The 13,617-nt window shown below is 39.4% G+C and overlaps 1 long non-coding RNA gene across 4 annotated transcripts in view; it reads right to left on the bottom strand.

The window, feature by feature from the left end:
• The window catches only part of LOC147141072 (uncharacterized), a 117,588-nt gene that overhangs the window by 73,965 nt on the left and 30,006 nt on the right, over positions 1-13,617 (bottom strand). The window contains exon 6 of one of the 4 annotated variants that reach the window (XR_015088315.1): positions 736-904. The exons of the other annotated variants lie outside the window; for them this stretch is intronic. This is a non-coding gene — a long non-coding RNA (uncharacterized LOC147141072). Of the gene's footprint in view, positions 1-735; positions 905-13,617 lie in introns of those variants that run through there. 4 annotated transcript variants of the gene reach the window in all.

The raw sequence follows: 13,617 nt of genomic DNA, 5'->3' as shown, positions 1-13,617 counted from the left end.
TCATACATAAAAATGCAACTCAAAGTGCTTTAAAACATTCAAAGCAAAACATAGAATTATCTTCAATCAAAAGAAAAGATAAATTATTTAAAAGTTGTTGAAATATCGGCAGCTGCTTCTAGTCAACTAGCTTACCGGTATATGCATCATCAAAATGTTCCAAACCAATATCATTATCAAATTGCACTTCGCAACAGCCACATTTATATTTTATCAAAGATGTGATCGGATGTATTTCAGCGGTTTTTGAGTAAAAGAAAACGCAAAGGGGAAAGCTATGTCGGCGAGGTGTGTAAACAGTCCATCTTTCTCTTATACTTTATAAGCCGGTGGCAGGGCTCCTTTGATTTGGAGTATTTATTCTTTGTAGAGGGAACCACTTACACGTTGAAGAGACGTTCATTAGTGCATGACAGACTTTCCTGCGGGATATCTTATACTCTTGCATTTCATGTTTAATTCATCATTAGACTGCAGGCACTTTAATAGGAATACTGTCAAGAGAAAACAGTAACTATAAACCACCCAAATTGGAGGCAAACATCGATCTTTTAATGTTCCCCGAGACATCAAAAGGCTAAGAAGTTGAACATGCTGAATGCGAGCGTTTATAAAGTGCACAAAACTTCACGTCAGAATGCTTCTGATTTATGAAGCCTTCACTGGGCTGGTCCAGTACAGTTCATGACAGCTGGCAAAGCCATTAATCATGTGATGTGTATCACACACTTCCCATGGGGCTGATCTATTGTCATTGATCATTTAATGTCAACAGTGTTGGGACAGACACACAGCCTGCAGACATTATTCTTGAAATGAAGATGGCATGTCTTAACCATTTTTGTGATTTGTGGCTTGGGCGGCTCCGTCACAACGTGGATCTTCAGAACTACAGTCCCCTCACCTGCAAATGTATTAGAAAAGTGCTGACCATCCAGTTGGGGAATAACCCGGATGCTCACTGATGTTTTAAATGTAAAAAATAAATGCATTTAAGCTTTCATCTTAATTGCTGATGGGCACACTGACAATGATTAGATTGAGGTGAGTAAATGACACCCCATCATTCGACTTTGACCCGATGCTTCTCAATGCTATTAATTTAGGTCACCTACTTCAGGGCAGAAACACTTACATAATGCAACGCTATATCATATTTTGCCTTAAAGAACTACTTCAAAATCATTTCAGTGGTTACCTCACTTGTTATGAAGAGAATTGTCGCTGTCATTGCCACAGCAACCGAGGTCACTCATAGTAGTAATACAGAAGTCTATATTACTCGTAGACTGGCTCTAGCGCTGCGATTTGACAATATTTTCACATTTTTGGACGTATATTTTTTCCTTTCTGAAAATGTCTGAGGGTAAATTTACATTGCAAATGTACGTGTCCAATTCCGATTTAGTAGTGCCTGTAACCAAGGACGTGTGGTCAGGGTAGGCAAGTGAGGCAGTGTCGCCTTTCTCTGCATGTGAAGAGTAAAAAAGAAAAAATAAATAAATAACTGAAAAAAAAAATTATTACATTAAATTATGTTCCATTTTAGTTCTTAGGTCCATGCTTTATACACTATCACATCGTTGAACAGTGTGAAATTGATTGCAACATAATTAAAAACTTTGAAAACTACAAACAAACAAATATAGAAAAAATCATATTAAATTATATTACATATAATTTAACAGAGGTCAAAATTGAAATATACGGTAATCTTCTAATTTGGGTTCATATTTTTATATCGGACTCCAGAATAGTAATGCCTCAGCAGCCATGAACCTCACCGCACGTCACTGGCCTATACACAGTTTTTATTACCGTACATATACAGGGCTAGGGTTAGGCTTATTTGTATTTTCAAGTAATCTATACCACTGAGTTTACATTTATTGAACTTCAGGTAAAAAAATCAGGTAAACAAACTATATGAATGTTAACATGGGCCATCAACAACAACAGCAAAATACGGTTACATAAATACTGTTTTGTTTGCTTGAACTGACTGTGCCTTGCATTGGTTTAGATGCAGAAACACTACATAGTTAAATATTTAGATTTTACTCTCCTCGTAAGGAACACTTAATATGCATCATATTGATTGTACATGTGAAATATGTATACATTACAGCACAATGACCAGGAGTATTTCTCTCACAGTCAGTGGGGAATTGTTATATAAGTGGACAGTGAACCTTATAAAAGATGACATGAACCCTTTTTTCCGGGAGCGAAGCTGAATAAGTCTGCTTGAGAAAGAGCTCCTTTTGATGGCGCAAAGTGTCATGGACAGGATGTGAAAGATTGTTCGCGATGGAAAGAAGCAGAGGCCTGAAGGTTTTGCGCTAACACCAACTACGATTTGGAACAGTTCATAATTCCTTCTGCCATGACTAAGGTCTCAATTCCAGCTGAAGAAAAAAAGCCCCAAGGAATGATGGCGCCACAACCATGTTTCACTGTAGTTATGGCATTTTTCTGGTGATGAACAGTATTATTTTTTTTTAGATCACCAAAAAAACGGCAATTGAACACGGGTTTGGAGGATCTTTCTGGCCACTGTTACTACGACGCCACGCTGTGCATGACAGCCAAGTGTTAAATTCACACTTGGGTGGATGCACTTGCCTTGATTGTATTGTTGTCCTTTTTATAGAGAGCTGCCCTTCAACAGACACTCAGGAAACCATTGCAGAACACCAACACTCGTGTGTTAAAAGTTCAGAGAATATCGATAACTCGTAAAAATGTGCACATTGAGTTTTCTTACTGCCCTCAGTGTAGACCGCAGCCAATTTCCTGTGGGGGTGGCAAGTGGAGCCTGCAAGCGTTCAATGGCAAAAGTGTTTTAATCGCTATGTCGCAGGCGTGAGGCTACCTTTAAGAGCACAGCACAACATGATGAATGATCATCCGCCCGGCACAAACGCTGCTCTGATTGTGCAGTGGAAACGGCTGATAAGTGGCATCTGGGAGGATGATTAATTGATGCCAACACATTTCAATTTAACAGCACTTTGATCAATCATTAATAAAGCGGACCCACCCCCAATTGCTCAATCACCCACCTTTATAATGTGTGGAATAATCCATCCTAACAAGCATGAATTCTATTGAGAAGCTTAAGAATTAATTGGTGTAAACTGAAACTCGAGGACATGCAATTGAATTGGAAGTGAGTAAGCTTCCATTTTTTTGAGCCTGTGATGTGTCAATGAAGTGGACCCTTTTTCCATTCAATTAATGACATGTAACAAAGAGGTCATTTTAGGACAGCCACGCTCACACACACATTTTTGAGGAAGCTGTAAATTGGAGCGCAGATTTCTCTGTGGACCCTCAAGGTGAGAACAGAGCTTGTGAATGCACTGCTAGTAAGTTGGAAATTGTTCCCCCCCAAGGCATCGCCGCCTTCATTCTTGTAATCTTGCTTGTCTTGCAGTCTGGTAGCGGACGGGGAGGAAAAAAAGTAAATCAAAAATACACCTTTTGAGGATTGAGAATTGTCAAAGGGCCTTACTTTTAAAATGCTTCCAGTGCACTGAGGTTTTTATTAGCTTCCCTGATTTCCTGGCAGTCATGGGTAATATATATGGCATTTCTTGTAAAATGGCAAGTATCTACAATGGCAATTTCATGAATATGATTGCACCCTTCTAACTATGGAGGTCAAACAGTAATGCAAAATTTATTTAGGAAGGAATTACCCCATTCAGTATATGCAACTGCCTCACTTATAGCAAGAAAATTTGTTTACATAGAAGTAAAAACAAATTAAGGTTTCTTCTATTACATGATGGTAAATGGTTGCATGAGTCCACTTTTTTTTTTTTATGACAGACTTGAACAATGTAGGGATGCTAGATGTCTTATCTAAATAGAAAACATTTCAATCCGGCTTCCTACAAATGTAGCGTGGTAGGAGAATGACATTGAAAGTGGGCAACAACAACCCACAGTTGCTAGTTTTTGAACTACGTCACGCCATGCCTGGTAGATAACCATATTAATACAGACTAAGACAATACTGAAACCATTGAACGATTTATTTTTATTACCACCAGCAGTCCAAATGCACTTCACAATTCTTAAGAGAAAGGTAAAACTACATGTTGTTGCCTGACTAATACAGGGTGATCCAAAACAAAATTGGGCCCCGAAATAAGATTTGGATCTGGAAATTTGAAATGGATATCTGAAGAAGAAAAGGCTAATTAATATAATGTTTTAACATGATCATCTAAACACAATAAACTAGTTATATCTCAAGTTGCATTTGAGTTCATAAAAAAATTAAGAAATTATGTTTATTGAAAGTCGGGGCCCGTTTTTGGGAGGTCACCCTGTATTTAAGTTGTGTCCCCCAAATACATAAAAATTCATACCTGATTTTCTTGTAAGACTGCTCTAAATCTTTAAGTAGCAAATTTTTGGTGGTTTGGTGTAAAGCAAGCACCAAGTTCGATCCGGGTGTTGCTCTTTGTGCTACTGCTTTTTGTCCGCAAATTGAAAGGATTACACATACGTTTACGTGGTCTTTTCAAATGAACACTTCAGACTAATCCTTCAGTGTTCACCCCTGGGTTGGTACTGGGAGTTGTCCTGATTATCACAACAACAGGTTCAAAACATAGCTCTTGAAGCCACAGACACAACTTCTTCTGGTTGGTATATTAGTACAAACGGCAAGTAAATGAAAAAGGTTCATATAAACGCTCCAGGAAACAAAAAGCAAGTTGTAACAAATGGATCACTGCTACTTCCGCTGTTGCACAGGAAGTCGCTCCCAGAATCGTTTCTACATGAGAGCCCTCGGGAATAAGGTGGATAGCATGAGCTACTGGTCGCCTCCTAATTGGCTATTGTTGTGTTTCAGTTCGCCTCCTAGCTGAGCTCATAAGGATTTGCGAGTGTAAATATTGAACAGGTATAAAATTTACTTTTGTCAGCCAATTTCAGCGCGGATCAGAGAAGAAAAACATATCACACCACAATATAATCTCTACGGTGATCTTCTCGAGATATCTGAGAATCGGGCGTCCAAGGAAAATAATAAAACTTAGCCCGATTATCTGTGTATCCCGCTTTAGCAATTTTGCTACATGGGGTAATTGATACATTTTATAGTAGCGCTCTCTTTGGTTATATTTACTCATTGGCAAAGGCTCTGTACCCCTCTGTTCAACCTTGTATGAATAATTCATCAAGATACAGGGAACAAAAAGGTATAAAAGCAAGAATGTATTGCTGGCAACAGATGTGTCAGGCGCAATTATAGGACAGGGAGAAGAATAAGTGCTCCCATGTACTGCAGTGGCCCCCGCTTGTCCCTTTGGCTGTGTTCTCATCTCATGGAGCCAGTGTGGATGGCTGCATTAAGACACACAGGTAGACTGATAGGGAGTGAAAGTGACCCTCTGCTCTCAACAGTGGTGCAGAGCTGCCCAGCATCAGGCTAAGCCACTTTGACTCTCTCGGATGGCTTAATTGCTCTGTGAACCTGGTCGCAGCGTTGAGCGGCCTGACTTACTGCACCCCTGGGAGTGTATTAGCACTACTCGGTCCAACTAATCGGCTCCTTTGTCCCCCATCACCCCCACACAGTTTGTCGACAAGTAATGACAGGTCAGCCATGATGTAGCTAACGACGTAGCCTCTTTCTCCAGCTCCACAGCCCCCCCCCAATTACTCTCTCATTTCCTCAATTCACAGATATCGATGAGTGCAAACTGGAGGAGTCACTGATTTTTCTCATGCGCGCAGACTACTTTCTTTTGGCATAATAAGACGAGTCAATAGGGGATAAGGTTGTCTGGCGTATGGGTTTTTTGATATGTCATCAGCCACAAGTAAGACAGAGAAGAGCTAAGAAAACTGAAGCACGTTCGTAACTGCACACCTGACAATTGCTATATTACTATAAACAAGTTGAAATAAAGAGGTAAGAGGGAAGAGACGAGGAGGGGAAGCTTTGCGTATCAAAGGATCAAAGATCCCCAGGCAGTCTAGGCCTTTAGCAGCATAGCTAAGAGACAAGCCAGGATGAGCCTGATTCATCACCGATCAAACAGGAAAATTAAGTCTACTCTTGACTAGAGAGAGTGTCTGCCCTCCACAAAGCATCAGGAAGTTTTTATTATTCACAGCATGATGTAAAATATTACATCTATACCTGATGCCAAGTAAGCCCATGTTTTGAAATTACATTTACTTGTTGTATACCTAGCAAGTTAATTTCTGAGCAGAGTCTAAGATAGCCCCCAACAACAGTCATTTTTGACAGAAGCAAGAACACTGGCGGCCATACCAACAGGTTCATCAAAGTAGTCTACAGAGTGAATGTGCACATTCGAATCCAGGATGTTTTGTCTAATACTAACGGATTATGGCCAACAATGATCAGCATCTATCCATCTCATCTGAACTACTGCAACTGTCTGGGAAATATGAAGGACCAGAAGAAATGATTTGAAGTTATTGGCCTTGCTGTAGGAACGTAGTCAAAAGTCAACCATCTAACACATTCACACATACGTTTTATGCATAACTAAGTGACTGTAATGTATTATGTATCAGAAGAGCCTCTGACTTGCAAAGGAACCAAGTCCAACTATCAGGAACTCTGATGGAATGAGTTCCACCATAAAAAGTAAAGTCACTGAAGATAATGATGATCATAAGCTTACAAGTGAGAGATAATATATGCACGGATAAATTGTCCAGTCTACAAATGACCTTCACCTTGCTTTCATTCAGGTCCAGATGCCCTTTAGCATGAGCTTCTGAATCACTATTTGGGCAATGACCTTTTAAAACAATGAGATATTTAACCAAAGGACAGTGTTGGCATATTATCAGGGAAGGAGCTGCAAACTCTGTGTGATTAAGCGATTGGTTGAAACTTCTCCACTGCACCTTAAATTGATCAGACTGTTCAAAACTACAATGGTACGTCAAACAACAAATGCCTTAAAATTTGTGAAATGTGGCATTAAGATAACATTTTCTGTTAAAATATGACCAATATGTCAGAGTGCTTTATGAACTCCTCTCATTGGTGCGCATTTGAGTCAATTTGAGCTTTTTCAGTGAAGATGTAGACTGCTACATTAGCTCCACGCGTTAGCAGCTACCTAGCTAACCGCCGCCTGGTTAGTTGCAGTAGGCTTGTCACTTGTGATCAAATGCTAGCCTGTTACATTTTAACACTACATTAGTGATTGATTTGTATTCTTGTCTGACATTTCATACATTCCTTCATTTTACCCCTCCTCGTTCTTCATTCAAGTTAAAAGAGATTCTGAACTGTCTCTTATTGTTTCTGATGTGCTAATATTAGACTGACTGGTACTCTTTCATCAAAATACAAGTTCTCAAGAATGGCAGAACACCTACTGTACAACCTACTTGGCAATTGCGGATTAAATCAGTTTTTGGAAAGCGTATTGGTGACAAGCAAATTTAGAGAAATTTAAAGATTAGTAACCAGTACAATCAGAAGTGGATTGAGGTCTACAAATATGTTACTGTATTGAGCAATTTATCTGTCCGCTCTAATGCCTTTTTTTTTCCTCCTTAAAAATCAATGAGCTACAAATGTCACGACTTTTTGTGGACTTGTTGGAGACTTCTGGAGACTCTTGAAACTCCATCCAGAACAAGAGTTCACCCCTGTGTTCAGACTGCAAATAACTGGTGCGTACACAAAAACACTACTGGCTAATTTAACCATATGCACACGTTGTTGCCACAGTTGTATTGTTGTAAATACCTAGTGCTTTTTGATAAATCTATACACTGACTTTCTCAGCAGAGCCTAGAAGTGCAGCTTTTAAGTGAACACAATGTAATGAGAGCCAGTGTTGATACATGCGAAATGTGAGGATAATTACTAGTTTGCACAGCACTGTCTTTGTCAAGCGGTAAAGTGCTTTTTGTTCTTTTGACTGAGGCTATTTTTTTCTCGTGCTTTGCCACACATCACGGTAATGGTGTGTGGCAATGTACAATCCTCCTCCTCAATCCCTCTAGTGGCGTTTCTCCCTCCACTAGCATCAAAGAGGTGCACAGCCTGAAACGAATGCATGTGTTAATCACCATCTCCAAAGAATTAAATGATCTCCAACCACTCTGACAATTCATGTGCAAAGGAGAGCTCTCAGTATTCATGAGAGCCATGCTGCGCATTTACATGTAGAACAGTGTCAAAACATTAAGTGGGAGGTTCAGAGGAAACAGTTCTTGCAGGAGATCAAACCATTTCAATGTTCAGTGAGAATTAACTTCCCCACATGTCTCTGGCAGCATCTAGCTAATCCATCCTTTAACCTGGCTGTGCTCCTGAAATGTGCCATTAATAACGCGCGTTTCATCCCATTTTTCTTCTGTCCTCCGGGTTATTATTTTATTTGAGTCATTCAGCACTTGAATGCATTTACACAAAACAATGTTATAGTTAGGTGGTGTGATAACCATATAAATGTTGTTTTAGCTGGTTTATAGAATAAAAGCTCATTCTTTCCACTTTCGGAGGGAATCGACTGAATTTCGCAAAACTTTCTTCTGTTCTACTGCTGATGACTGACGAACGTAAAAAGGTCGAATCAAAGAGCAGTCTGGCATATGGAAACGTGATGCAGTTTATGAGAGGGAAGAGCTTCTTCAACGTTTTAATATGTTTATCCATAAACGTTAATACGTGCTTTGTGGGACAGATGAGGTGGCCGATTGAAATAATCATTGTAAACTTGGCGTTATTGGTTGATGTTTATTTAGTAACACTGTATTTCATAGTACACACAGCACAACCTAGTTAAAACTGTCATAAAGTAGACTTATAAAGTTTTCATCAGACAGCGATGATATTTAATAGCATCTCAAGTTTCAGTATCTACCAAAGTTCAAAAACATTTATTTGAACAATGGTTCAGCAGGCTACCGAGGGAATGAGTCTGTTTATTTCCCAGAGAGTAGATTGTGAAGGAAATTGGTTTATACTTGATATGAGCCATTGATCCATAGAGAACAAAGTGCAGATTGCCATTCAGTAGGATTGGAGTGATACGGGGGAGTTCTGGGAGCGATAGAAGCAGATAAGTCACTATCAGCGCTGTCTAGAAGGACAAACTATAGCCGAGGATATGAATGCCTGGCAGATAAACAATGTTTTTTTTCTGAGCAATTTTCTGGTTTTGATTTTTTTTTTTTTAGAAGTCATGTAGGGGAACTGCCATCGGAAATTTGAATGGAGCTCTTTTTCTTTCATGAACTGAATCACATTTCCATTTAATGAAAAGCTTTTGTGTTTTGTATGTCACTCTGCTCTTTGTATGCATTTTGACCTAATGTTGACATATCCAGCTGCAAATACCAAAAGGTGAAAAGTGGTCATATTTTTCAAAGAGATACTTTTAATACACGTAAAACAGTGAGGCCATATTTAACTCACTGAATAATTTCATGTTTTGTCCATTATCCAAAGTTGGCAGTTTCCCCACTCTATAGTTTGCTCCTGCCTTCGGTTTAAGAGTCCGGGTGTCATCCTCGATAGCACACAATCATACATAAGCATAACAATAACATAACTCGAGGACCAGATTTGGCCACCCCTGCTCTATAAACGACAACTGGTCCACAATTCTGTGCCATCACATCAACCTCATTCTGCGTTGTATGCGTTTAACTGTTGTTTTATTGACGTACTGTCCTTGAAGGTCTCAAAATAAATGTGTTGTACCTTTAGTGGCATTTCCATTCATAACTTTTTGAAACTTAGATACTGAGGACAGATTGAAACCGTCAAGAGTAGACAGCAGAGTTAATATTTGACATTGTCAAGTAAAAAAAAGACCTCCGTCAATGCCTAATAGGCTTAAATTATATCGCACCACATCTAACTTGCATTTACTTGAGTTTTGTCGCAAAGACTCATGGTTTATCCACTAAGAATGTCAGGAAGACATTAGACTTGATACAATCAGAGCAAAAATATGCTCTCCTGCCTCGTCACACAAACTTCACCCGAAATTGTTACCGTAATCACCATGTATTCATGATCACTAACATATCAACAGTAATGAAAACAATCTCTTTGGTAGGGATGAGAAAAAAATTGCATGAACGCATGAACGGACGTTGATGAATAAAGTCAATAACAATAACACTTTTGTGTTTTGAAGAGAGGCAGAAAGAGGATGGAAGGGCTTGCAGGGGCCATGCCCCACTATCTGTACTCACAATATGTCAAAACTCCAGCTTCACAAGAGCCATTCAAGCTAATGGAGGCAATTACACAGAAATTATAACCTGTCTGAGAGCGAGGCTACGGATGAGTGTGGTTGTGTGGGAAATGAGCGCTCTTCATACAATCAACACATCCATCTGTGTACAGCACACTTAACCACTCCTCTCTGTCTGAAACCCTTCTTAACTGTGGAGCTTGGAAAAGGGAAAGGGACGGACATTTCCATAATCTGACATGAACACCGACTTTGACCTTGCGTTACTTAACATCCAACACAGCTCAACAACACTTGAAAGAAAGTCTTATCTCCATTTTGATGAAGTTCAGAGCACGGGAAATGGATTCATCCCTATCCCTTGTGGAGATACCGAAGGTTAAAATCTACTCACTCAATATTTAATGTATGTTTCTTCATTTGATGTCAACCATAGTGCTGTTTTTGAACTGCTACTTACATTCGCTATTTTGTGTAGGCTTTCCTTCCACTGACGCTTTTGATACAACAGAGACCACTATGTCTTTGAAACTAAGCATTTGATGGTTTGTTGATAAAAACATTTCAAATAGATAAGTACAGTATATGAAACAGCTATGACCAAAACACCAATGTTTCAAGAGTATACAGTACCGTATATGCAAATGACCCTAATGGTTTAACATGCGAACTATCCTTCAATTTTACTGCATTAATGAATACCAGCTCCGTGTGTATGTTCATGCACAGAGCATCAGCGTCAAATGGTTGACAAAACATTACTTACGTAAGAAAAAAATTGCATACCAAATGGATAGAAATGCGGTAATCCGTTTGCTCTTGGAATACATAAATTACATTATGGATTGTTGTGTGTGCTGTTGAGCATAAAACATACTTTTATGAGGGTTTGTCAATTAGGGTTCTCTATAATGGGACAAAGTATTTTCAATACAGTGGATGGAATCCACTGCAGCAATTGGAAGCTGGTCATACAGAGTGTTCCAAAAAATCTTGACATTATCTTGTCTAGTGACACACTGTTTTCATGATTTGAAGAAAAAAAAAATCACATAAAATGAGACTACAAAATTGTGATTGCGCCCAAACCATGCCCCGCTCAGCAGGCAATCAATCATCAAGGTATCAAACAAATACCACACGCTGAATTGCGAGAACATACTGTATTCATTTAAAGCCTCTGTTGGCTGGAATAAGATAAGATAAGATAAGAATGCCTTTATTGATCCCACAGTGGGGAAATTTTCATTGTTACAGTAGCAAAGATATAGGTCACACAGGGGCGGCGGCATAATGTGGCCATTAATGTATAACATTGACGGCAAACATTTAGAATCAAACCTATGTAGATATACGCAGTAACATGTGTATATACACATGTGTATACACACCAACCTACATCTACATAAAAAATATGAGGAACACTCATTTCGGCCTGTACATAGTACAGAGGAAAAAATACTCTAAGTGACAGTGCTGCAGTGCTGTAGTGAAATGTAAGGAACAGCATTGGATAAAAATAAAACTAGACTAACAGTAGTGGGGAATGTTGAGTATTGCACGGTATTACAGTAGTGGGGAATATTGGGTATTGCACGATACGAGCTCAGGTGCAGGACTGCACAATTGCACTAATGACCGCCAGTTTGTAGAGACTACACAATGTTCTTGTTAAAGAGAATATAACCCACCGAGTCATTGGGGAGCTTTCCACGCGCCAACGAGAGGCGCTAGCCACCAGCTAGCTCACAAGCGAACCAGGGCTCCTCTCAGCCAATGGACGGACAGTGGGCTAGTCTGCTGCATCACGTCCTTGCTTGGTGTTGTGTATGCGTAGGTCCACATAACAGACACTTTGGGGAAAGACAACCATTTTTAAACATGACGGCTCACACTACATATGACATTTGAGCACATACTTCTTGCTAGTTTTATACCCACAATGCTTTACGTTTCAACATAGCCTAAAAGAAATTCTGAATTTAAATAACGACACTGAATTCTCCTGTAAATTGTGGAATCCAAAGAAGATGCATTTTCGAAGTGTAGGCATAGCTAGTTAGCTAACTGCACACTGTAGCGGTAAAAATGGGTCATGTAATTATGACTAAGTCATTTGCAGTTGCGTCAGATAACTGCTGATGCAAACAATGGTGCTCAGTTCTTATATAGTGGGGGACGGCCAACTCATGAAGCCTGTTTAATTTTTTTTCTGCCATTATATGTAGTTACATAGAAATTCATGTTCCAGATGAAATCACATTTTTTGGAATTCCCTGTAGATTTTCTGTCAATTCTTTGATTTGTTAAGCTGGCAATCTGCAAGAGAAACGTCTCTGGACGTGATCTAAGACCTTGCCGGTGGGGCGGTCGGATTTAGAAGCTCTGGGACAAGGCTGCCGTTGAACCCCTCCAACACTGACTGTTAGAACACACTTAAATTATTCATTTGAAGTAATAGTCTTGCCGATGAAATATTCATGGCACTGTAATGAGGGATGTATTGATTTAAATAGCAAACGGAATGATCGGTATTCAGCAGATCTTTTTGTATTTTTTCAAGCGCTGGGTGCTGATTACAAATTAGACACTCTTGTGTGGAAATCATTTAGAGGGAAGAAAAAAAAATCACATGCTACATTCAGCACATCAGAAATCTGCAGTCACTGATAAGAATGGCATTGTTCCACATTCTTTCATCACTTTATGGCCAACGTCATTAGTCTGAAGAACAACATCTTCACCAGGGCTTAATGACCACTTCAAAAATCAAGACTTTGTTCTCCTCCTTCTACATCGTAATTAATTTCTTACAAGTTGTTAAAAGAATGTCAGAGGTCTGCCCTCTGAAAACTATAAACGCGTTTTAATGTTCGTGGAGGGTAACTGAATAACTGTAATTAATTTTGTTCCTGTGTAGGCGGCTGATGAACTGAATGATTCTTTTCATATCTCGGTGCTTTTATTTCGTTATTACCTTGTGAACCTGTATTATGGTCAGCCATTGGAGACAGTAATGAAAAGTATTTGACGTCACATTCTACATGCTACATTATACTGATGTTAAAGATCTCGAACCTCACTGGTGGGGATGGAGCATAGCCGTTGGGAAAGAACTCATCAAACTAGCCCGTAGATACTTTCTTTTTCATTAATATTGCAGGAGTTACTGTAAGGACTCATCTCCAAGGCTGTTCAGTTGCATCATATTACACAACCAGCCGACGAACTGCAGCACAGCTCCAACACTGTGTGATCATACAATTTGGTATTCTTTACCAGCCTCCTCATAATCATTACCTCCTAGTCCCATTGTGGCGCTAAAGACAGTTTTGTTGAATGAGCGTACTCAAGGGTAGATTTACATAAGAAAGATCCTGTA

This window comes from Filicampus tigris, chromosome 10 (assembly GCF_054856515.1).
Source record: "Filicampus tigris isolate MCC_2025a chromosome 10, RoL_Ftig_1.0, whole genome shotgun sequence".
NCBI lineage: Eukaryota > Metazoa > Chordata > Actinopteri > Syngnathiformes > Syngnathidae > Filicampus > Filicampus tigris.
Note: the sequence above shows the minus strand (reverse complement) of the source record. Positions and strands in the feature narration are given on the sequence as shown.